The sequence below is a fragment of the Protopterus annectens genome, chromosome 4.part1 (genome assembly GCF_019279795.1).
Source record: "Protopterus annectens isolate FY-2018-M chromosome 4.part1, PAN1.0, whole genome shotgun sequence".
In the NCBI taxonomy this organism is placed as follows: Eukaryota; Metazoa; Chordata; order Ceratodontiformes; family Protopteridae; genus Protopterus; species Protopterus annectens.
Genome location: NC_056734.1, coordinates 495,693,317 through 495,703,316, shown reverse-complemented (window position 1 = coordinate 495,703,316; position 10,000 = coordinate 495,693,317). Strand labels below are relative to the sequence as shown.

At 35.1% G+C, this 10,000-nt stretch overlaps 1 protein-coding gene across 4 annotated transcripts in view; it reads left to right on the top strand.

The window, feature by feature from the left end:
* OPA1 (OPA1 mitochondrial dynamin like GTPase) overlaps nt 1–10,000 on the top strand; it is a 2,039,562-nt gene that overhangs the window by 976,934 nt on the left and 1,052,628 nt on the right. The window lies entirely within an intron of this gene.

The following is a 10,000-nucleotide window of genomic DNA, read 5'->3' as shown; positions in this document are numbered from 1 at the left end:
TTTTTCACTGCTTCCAACTTGTTATTGTTTTTTTTTTCCTGTAGAGAACGCAGGGAATGATATGTACATGTAGCTGTGTAAACTACTCTGTCATATTATAATCAAAATTAACTTTGCAATCATATATGACATTATACTTAACTGTCATTATAAATTTTCCCACATTAATATATCTGCAGTGTTTACATGCCCCCACCTAAACATACCATGGGTTAAATTCTTCACCTTACAGTCACAAGGTACAGGGTTTTATTCTGGTTCACTGGTTATTGGCTAGGCTTGTAATGGTCTGCAGACTGATTGCCTAGTACTTACCTATAACCTTGGTTTTGTTGTTTGCATGTTGTCCTCCTTCCATTTTTTTCAAATGTCATTGTATATTAAACACATTTCTAAATGTAAATTGGGGTACCTAATCCACTTTATGTATCATCCCATCTACATGCTAGATTAAATTTCAGTATTTGTAAATGATTAATTGACTGTCATGGTTGTCAATAGACTAAGGAAGGCATATAGATTTACAAAAAAATGCTTCCTACATTTTTAACACCATTTTTTTAAAGTTTTTTTTTTCAAACCTGGAGCAAATGAATTGGCCCTTTTAATCTTAACCGTCTGTATACATAGCCCAATTACTTTTGAGGAATACTGTTTCATCACTTAAAAATTTCATTAAAAATGCTTTGTCCTCAAAAATTAAATGTGCAGCTTGACAAGCTGACCCTTAATGATGTTATGTTTAACTCCATGAGTATGTCCACTAGAAAAATGTAGTTAGGAATTATTAAAAGTAGGTATTCTATAAATACTGGTGCCTCACAGCAAAAGGTTGTCCAGTTCGATGCTCAGCTGGGGTGCCTTCTGTGCGGAGTCTGCATGTCCTGTCTGTGGTCGCGTGAGTTTCCTCTGGGTACTCCGTTTTCCTCCTACATCCCAAAGACATGCTGTAGGTGGATTGGACACTCTAAATTGTCCCTAGGCTTAAGTGTGTGCACGTGTGCCTTCTGAGGAAGGATGGGTGCTGGGCTGGCAACACGACACTGTAAAACTCCACTGCCAGTCATGAACAGACAGGTGATCCGCCGTGGCGACCCCTAACCGGGAAAAGCCGAAAGAAGAAGATTCTATAAATATTAGATTTGAATTTATTATCCACCAAATTCTTGTAACATCTGGATAATTAATAGCGGTATATGAACATTTATACTTAAAGCTTAAAGACTTGCTAAGATTTTCTGAATATTTAAAAAAAAATCCTTAAGTTCTAAAGGGTCACCTTTCTACAACATTAAAACATCACCCAGGTATCATAAGTGTAGGTGAACATTCTTAAAAAAATTAGTATTCAAAACATAGTCCTTCTACTATTTGCAAAGAAATCAATTTGAAAAAATCATTAACTTAACACCTGAATTTTGCTTGACATATTCACCTTCAAACATAAAATAATTGTTGGTGAGGACTAGATCCATAAAGATGTACAACATCTAACAAACCAAATGCTTATACAGTTGCATAATTGTAGTAGAAAATGGAGAATAAGTAGTCGCAAAGTTAGGAAAGCTAATGGAGACCCGTAGGATGAGAGGATTACATTTTGCGTAGTGGGTAATAGTGTGGTAAGCTGAATCACAGTTTAGGATGAATTAATCAGGTAGATTAGGTATATGGTGGGTAAAGATTCCACACAGTTGTAGATATTGGTTTATGTGACATGTTCTTTATATCTGCTGTAACAAGCATCACATTTTCCATGCATTTAATGGATCTTAAAAGATCAAGAAGGCACCGCAAATCCCTTAAAACCTGAAGAAAGAGAATCAAAATCCATTTCATTTCATGGTTCATATACATGTAATGGTTTAGTTTTACCACCCACAGCTGAAGAAATAGCTCTTAAAGGGGATGTTCCCTGTTTTTGTGAGTTTTAGGTAGCCCAAATATAGAAGGCATTATAGGATAGTTAATACTTAAAAATGTATACAAACTATGAGAAACTGGTTGATTAACTTATAAATCATGTAAAAACATGTCAGTCCTTTGATATGCTAAAAAACTTAATTTCTAGAGACATCCCATAGAGTCATCATTATAATGCAGCACATTCAACATCTTAGAACAGTATAGCTCAGAGTCCATAATGACACTCCCCAACCTTATCGGGTCTCATAATGCGAATATTGTTATGTGCTTGAAAGTTTCTGCAAAAGTTCCCATTCATTATTAGGTAAATTGTAAAACCTATACTTCACCTTCTGTTCAGGTGTTGTACATATCTCAAATTCAAAAGGTTTTTTCAACAAAGTTAAAATGGATTATAATGAAGGATTATACAAGGCACATATTTGCAAATAGTGGGTTTTCCATCAGTATACATTGTTTCCTTAGGTATAATTTAAGTTTGATTATAAAATAAAAAGTCAAAACTAATTCGCAGTCACACCAGGCAGTCAATAAACGAACAGTACATATAATATTCCACGTCTCTTCAGACCTTGGTTCTTTGAAGTATCATATCCAAAAAAAATGTATAAATCCACTCTTAATTCTGAATACAAAGCAGCAACTTTATTGGTATATACAGTTGGCAAGCGCTTTCGCTATGAAGCTTTGTCAAGCCTATAACAACTGATTCTAAAATGAGGCTTATATAAAAAATTCAAATGTGTCAATTAACACAATTATTCAATTAATAAAAAAGCCCCTTAAAGGTATCAACATCATGTGGCTATTCATGTATAAAGAAAAACAAATCACATGAACAGTAAAAATTCAACCATATACAAATATACACGCACATACAAAAGTAAAACAATAAAAATATACATATGTTTTCCATAAAAAGTCACAATTTCTGTTTATTTAAAACCGAATTATATCTATTTTCTGTATCTCCTATTTTTAAGAGCAGGTCTCAAGGGAACCCTGTCATTGAGACCTGGAGAAATATGAGCTTGTGTTTTTATAATCCACTTAGTTTCAGCTTTTTCGGTGTAATTCCTAACATCACCCCCTCTAATGTTAGGTGTATTCACATATAACACTGAAAATAAAAACGTATGCATATTATCATTCTGTGAGATATGCTTAGACAATGCATTCACTTCAGACTTAATGCGAATTTGATATAAATGTTCTCTTATCCTCTCTTTTAACATCCTATCAGTCTTGCCTATATAAAATGAACGACAGGATACACAGGTGGCAATATACACTACATGTCTGGTATCACAGCTAGCATTAACTTTGACAGGAAACACCTGTCCAGTATTAGGGTGTATGAAAACATTAATATCATTAATGTAACAACAATAATTGCATTTATTGCAAGGCCGAGTACCTTCAAGGCTTAAATTTCCTCCATTCTGTCTATTATTCGTGAAACACAATAACCTATGTAAGTTCTTCTTATTTTTATAGACAAAACATGGTTGTTCCCCTGCATATCTCTTAACCTCAGGATCCAGAGTTAGTAAATCCCAATGCTTAGTAATAATATTTTTAATGGTATACACATCCTGCGTATAAAATAAAGTGACCTTCTGCTGATTCTTATTATTATCATTATTAACTGAAGTCTCATCAGGATTAGTTCTGTAAACTTGTAACCCTGTCTCCAAGAATATTGGGCATGCCCTAGCTTGTCTGTAACTCCTAACTTGAGTAAACGCTCTCTCTATTTCTACAGGTCTATAATTTCTATCACGGAATCTGGCACCTAGTTCACCTAATTCCTTATCAAAATCATTTAAACATGGGTTCAATCTGGACACCCTGATTTCCTGTCCTTTAAGAATATTGGAAAAGATGTGACCTGGGTGCATACTATCTCTACGTAAAAGTGTATTTTTATGACAAGACTTTCTATGCACCCCAGTATTAAAATCTCCATTCGGTAAACGCCATATGTTCGTATCTAAAAAAGGAATGCTTTGACTGGAATAACTCATAGAAAACTTTAAAAAAGGAGTAAGCATATTAACTTGTTCCTCAAAAGTTTGTAAATCTCTCAAACTGCCATCCCAAAGAAAAAACAAGTCATCCACAAAGCGTCTGTAAAATAGAACATGTTTTTGGAATAAATCATAGTCTTTCTTCTTCACATAAGGCCATGACCAGATTAGCGTAGCTATTGGCACAAGACGTGCCCATAGCTACGCCATCTTTTTGAAGGATGAAATCATCATTAAATAAGAATATATTACTTTCCAAAATGATTTCCAACAAAGTGCAAAGAAAGTCTACCCTAGTAGGTAATAAATTAGAATGTGTACTCAAATATTCATGAATACCTTCTATGCCTTTACCATTCGGAATATTAGTAAATAATGAATTCACATCCATCGTAACTAATAACAAACTTGAATCACGGTCATGATCTTTAATTGCTTCATAAAAATCTAACAAAAATTCCTTCGAATCTCTTAATATAAACTTATTAATATTAACATATGGTCTCAATGTTTTTTCTATATATATAGATAAATGTTCAGTCACCCATCCTCGACCAGACACTATTGGTCTCATTGGAGGTGTAATAGGATCTTTGTGAACCTTAGGCAAACCATGGATAACAGGAATAGTGGGATTTTCTATCAAAAAGTAATTAAATAACTGGTAATCAATTATACCTAACTTATACATGTCCTCAAGGTTACTATGAACCCTAGTTATAACACGCTGAACATCTAACATTGTAATAGAACTATAGTACCGTGTATCTTGTAACATTTCAATCATACTATTATTATAGGTCATTCTATCAAGCAGCACTATAGGTCCTCCTTTGTCCGCTGGCCTAATGGAGATATTGCCATCATTCCTTAAATCATGTAGGGCTTTAGCCTGTCTTGAACTTAAGTTATTCTTAGCTAAATGAATATTCTTATTCTCTAATAAATATATTTCTTTCTCAACCATTTTATCAAAAATTTCAAGTGAAGGATGTAAATTAGGAATTATCCAACTTGGGTTTCTAAACTGTCTACTCATATTCTCAGCCACACCATCAGAAAACATTATTTTCAGTTGCAGATTCCTTACAAATAACTTTATATTTAATATTGTATCAGTTATACAACTTTGTCTCGAACGGATAAAAGATGGGCCTTTATTCAAGACTTCAATTTCATATTTATTAAGTGGTCTATGAGAGAGATTAATAACTATGTCAGTCTCTCCCACATTTTTTTCAAGGTTGGTTCCCTCATATCGCTGCTCTGAGCCTTTCTCTTTTGTCTGCCCCTGCTCATGGACCGGTTCCTGCCCTTCTGGTAATTCTCTGCTATAGGGAAAGGGTTAAAAACTTCTCCCTCCATATTAACATTATTCTGTATGTTACGTACTTTACTGGAATATTATATGTACTGTTAGTTTATTGACTTCCTGGTGTGACTGCAAATTAGTTTTGACTTTTTATTTTATAATCTGGCTTTTTATCTGTTCGCAGTCCTTTACCAACTGGTGGTATTTTTATTTATCATATTCATTTGGTATAATTTAAGTTTAGTTAGTACCTGACTTATATTAGCCCATTGTATTGAACAAAGTCATATGTATTTCTTTTAATGTGTGTGTGTGTCTTTCGGCTTTTCCCGGTTAGGGGTCGGCACAGCGGAACTCCGGTCCGCTAATGATTGGCAGTAATATTACTAAAAAAAAATGTGACAATGCTTGCTACCATTTAATTCATTAGGTAATGTAACAATTCAAATGCCATTATGGCTTATTCCCATCATGGAATAAGCCACAATGGCTTATTCCCATCATGGAATATTTGTATACCCTTAGATGGTATTGTCAACAATTCACTGTCGTCTGGCCTAGTTTGTTTGCCCCTGGTTTATAATAGTTTGATATTTCTTTCAGTCAATCCATTCTGACTTTCTTAATTGTAATCATGGAAATGTGATCATCTTATTTGTTGAAAACCAAATTGAACATTGTCTTATACGTGGGAAAAGCAAATCCTCCATAATTTGTTTAGTCATTAATTCATGTTCTTTCTGTTCTCAGTACTTTCAGTATTGCATTTCATTAAAATGTCAAGAAATTCACAACCAGTCATATCAAAAAAATAATTTCTTGATGCAAAGGAGATCCTGACACTGTACCACCTCTTAACCAGGGAATTGAATTGGCAAATACTGTTGGATTCAGATAAGAATTTAGGTTTAAATGAGAACTTGTCACTTAGTAGTATTCTGAAATATAAGCATGATACCATTTGACGTAAGTGATTGGTTCTTTTTTTTTTTTTTTTTTACATATAATACTCTGCCAGAATGCATTTCACAGTTTAAGAGGACTGTTCATTGAAAAACTGCCTTTGATCAAGGTTATAAAAATGAAAGAAGAGGCCAACTATACCAAAGGCAATTAGCATCAATCAACAAATGACCATTGGTACCAGTGAGGCTGGCACAGGCATTGCATTCAGCTCTGATACCACTGGTGCCAAAGCAGGACCTGAGGTAGGAGCATATAACATATAAGGGGCAGGAATTTTGGTAGCCACCATAGAGACCAAGGAGTTTTAATGTGGGTCTTAACCAAAGCCTTCATCATGTGGTCCCAGTCCAAGTGAACTGAAGGGCTCTGTACTAACCTAGTCAACCTCACTGGCATAGGAGAAAACAGTCTAGGTTCAAAATACCAAGATAATTCCAACTCAGAAGAACATCTGCCATGTTTCTGGCCTGGAGTGGGCTTAGTGAGTTCTTTGACTTCCACTGAACAACCCCAGTAGGAGAGACTTGTTTGAATGCCTGAGAAAGCTGTAGAGTAATTGAGGGAGATGTCCTGCCTTGCCAGCTCAGGAGATAAAGTATTTATCTCCCACTTTATGCACAGTTATGTAGAAATAATCAAGCCAGGTGTGGTCTGTATGATGTGGTGAGCTTCAAATGTGATTTGTTGCAGAGAAGGAAGTAAGGTGCACTGTGGGAGCAAGGGGAGCAACTTGAGCTTCGTGGAAAACCTGACTATGCTTTATTGTTGTCTCCTTTGGGTGACATTTTATTTGAAGTAGACGGACAAGGATTACAAAGAGCTATCTCTGTGTTAAGTACATAACTTTTACATGCATGATGTGAGTACTTTGTAAGGTTTTGCTATCGACTGCTACTTTTTACTTGGCTCATAGTAGTGGAAATGGATTTTTATGAAGGAATAAGAATTTTAGATTATAATAATGTGACACTGAATAATTTTAGGCTTGCATTATCAACTGCTACTGTGTTAAGGTAGGGTGGAATTCTGACTGTGATTAATTTAGGATATTAAAGTAATTTGTACATAGTTGTGGTAGTATATACACAAATTGCATACTGTGCATGTTTGAAAAGTGACATGCACTTATTGACAGTGTAACCCAAACTAAAAGGTATGGGACAAGGGAAAGGGGAGAAGAAATAGCTATGTAGAAGAGAAATACGTGGTTTATAAGAGAACAGAAAAAAAGAAGGAAAAAATACATCAGAACTCAAATGGAAAGTGTATCAGACAGATCTATATTATAGGAAAACTACCATTGTGGTACACAAGAAGCTGTTTTGTTGTCCCTAGAGAGCAATCACATTTTCATTTGTATAGTAAGTTGAGTTTTATTTAAGGTGGTCTTAACTGTATTGAGATTGGGGATTAATAGGATCATTGGGAGAGATTGTTATAAATCTTGGCCACATACAATGCATAACATTAGTCCCAATGAAGATTAGTACATTAGACATCTTCCTGTGAACTGCAAGTTTTGTGTGTGATGTGGGGAGAACAAGGGATGCTATATGCCTACTTCATCTTGGAATGATTTGGTGTTGTGGTAGTACAATTCAACCAAGGTTTCTGAGCACTAGGCATGTGGTGCCCCGTGGAGAGGGTTAACAGTGAACTTTGTTGTACTATAGCAGCGTTGTTTCAGCTTGCTGGGAGAAAACAAAGGTGCCTTTGATCATAGTAAGATGGTATTACCCTGCATTGCAAGAAGTCTAGAAAGAAAGATGGGGAAGCTACAAACAGTGACACAGGAGGGTGGGAACTGCTGTTAAGGTATAAACATGGGTGAATGGTAAACGATAGTATGATCTGGGCATGCCTGGATATGGGTTTTTCAGAAATTCAGAGTAGAGGTAAATAGAGATGGAGTAACAGTGTATATAAAGGATGGCATCAGATGTGAAACCAGAGGGTTGGAAGAACATCAGTCCATGGGACAAGAATGTTTTCAGGGTCAGACATTAGGTCAGGTGCTCTGGCAGTTGAGATAGAGGAAGGGGGAAACAATTGGTGAACTAATACAGTGCATTATTCCTCAGACAGAAAAAGGGAAGACAATAGCTGAGTAATGGAGTGTATAAAGGATTAGGTTAAAAAGAAGAGGGTAATTCTCAGTGGGCAGTCTGAGTCTGGTCTTTCAGGAGTTGCTTTAACAGGAAATGGCAACAAAGATAATGACTGTAAAAGGTGGCAGTTGAAAGGAGTTAGTAGAAGGGATCAGTTAAAGAAACTAGGGCATATTCAGGTACATACTAGAAAGAATGAAGGGATGGTCATAACTGACCAGGCTTTATTTGTATACCCTACTCACTTTTACCCTTCATAAGTTGTTACAAGGCTAATAACCGCTAGGGCCCTTAGAACCCTAGCCGCTCACCCTAAACAATTTGGGTCCCCAAGTATCATGAGTGTTTATGTGGGTGGAGCATATTAGTAGGGAGGTAACTTAAGATTTGTGGGGGGGGGGGGGGTTAGGAGAAATGTTTCTTATTGATAGACTGCCTATATGTGCCATGGGGGCAGATGGCAGTACATTTATAATTTCTTGTCCGCCTACTTTCACTGGTTGCCTTCAAGGGAAACTCCCCTCTTTGGACCATGATTCCACTTAGAGTGTCACTAGTCAGCACTTACCCCCTCCACCCCCCCACCCCCCAGGATGGGCACGTCCACCCCTGCACAGTACATTAGTAAAGTCTCTCTCCCTGACAATATCACTAATCAAGACAAAAGGATAAAAAACATGTACGACACCTAAGAGGCACAATACTAAATTTCTCCTTGACCTAACCCTAACTTGCAAATACTTGCATATGCACACTACCCATGTTACCACAGTTTTACACAGTTTCACAAGCACTGCTGTTTGTCAAACACATCGACAAGCCAGTGGTACATAAAACTTGAATTAAACTAAATGTGATTCTCACAAATGTGCAGTCACTCTTTTGTGATGTCTCTTAGTTTTTATTGCTGATTTACATTGTCAAGCAAATTAATGATAGTCATATGTATTATGTACATATGTGTGTATCTGTATACATCTCTCTCTCTCTTTATATATATATATATATATATATATATATATATATATATATGTATATATATATATATATATATATATATATATATGTGTGTGTGTGTGTGTATATATATATATATATATATATATATATATATATATATATATAATGTAGATGTGTGTGTGTGTGTATATATATATATATATATATGTGTGTGTGTGTGTGTGTGTGTGTATATATATATATATATATATATATATATATGTGTATATGTGTATATATATATATATATATATATATATATATATATATATATATATATATACACTCTACACACACACACACACACACACATATATATATATTTATATATATTTATATATATATATATATATATATATATATATATATATATATATATATATATATATATATATATATATATATACACACACACACACACGCACACACACATGTATATATACACACGCACACATGTTATGTATCTATGTCTGTATATCTTCTCTTTTGTCTTCCCCGGCTCATTGACCTGTCCCTGCCCCCTCCCTTCCATTTCTCTCCTATGGGGAAAGGGGTCATTTCAGTGGTATCTACAGTATTGAAATTTATAATTTTCCTCCTGACCACCGCATCTACTTTATTTTGTTCTGTTCCATTTGTCATATTTTCTATTCTTCCTG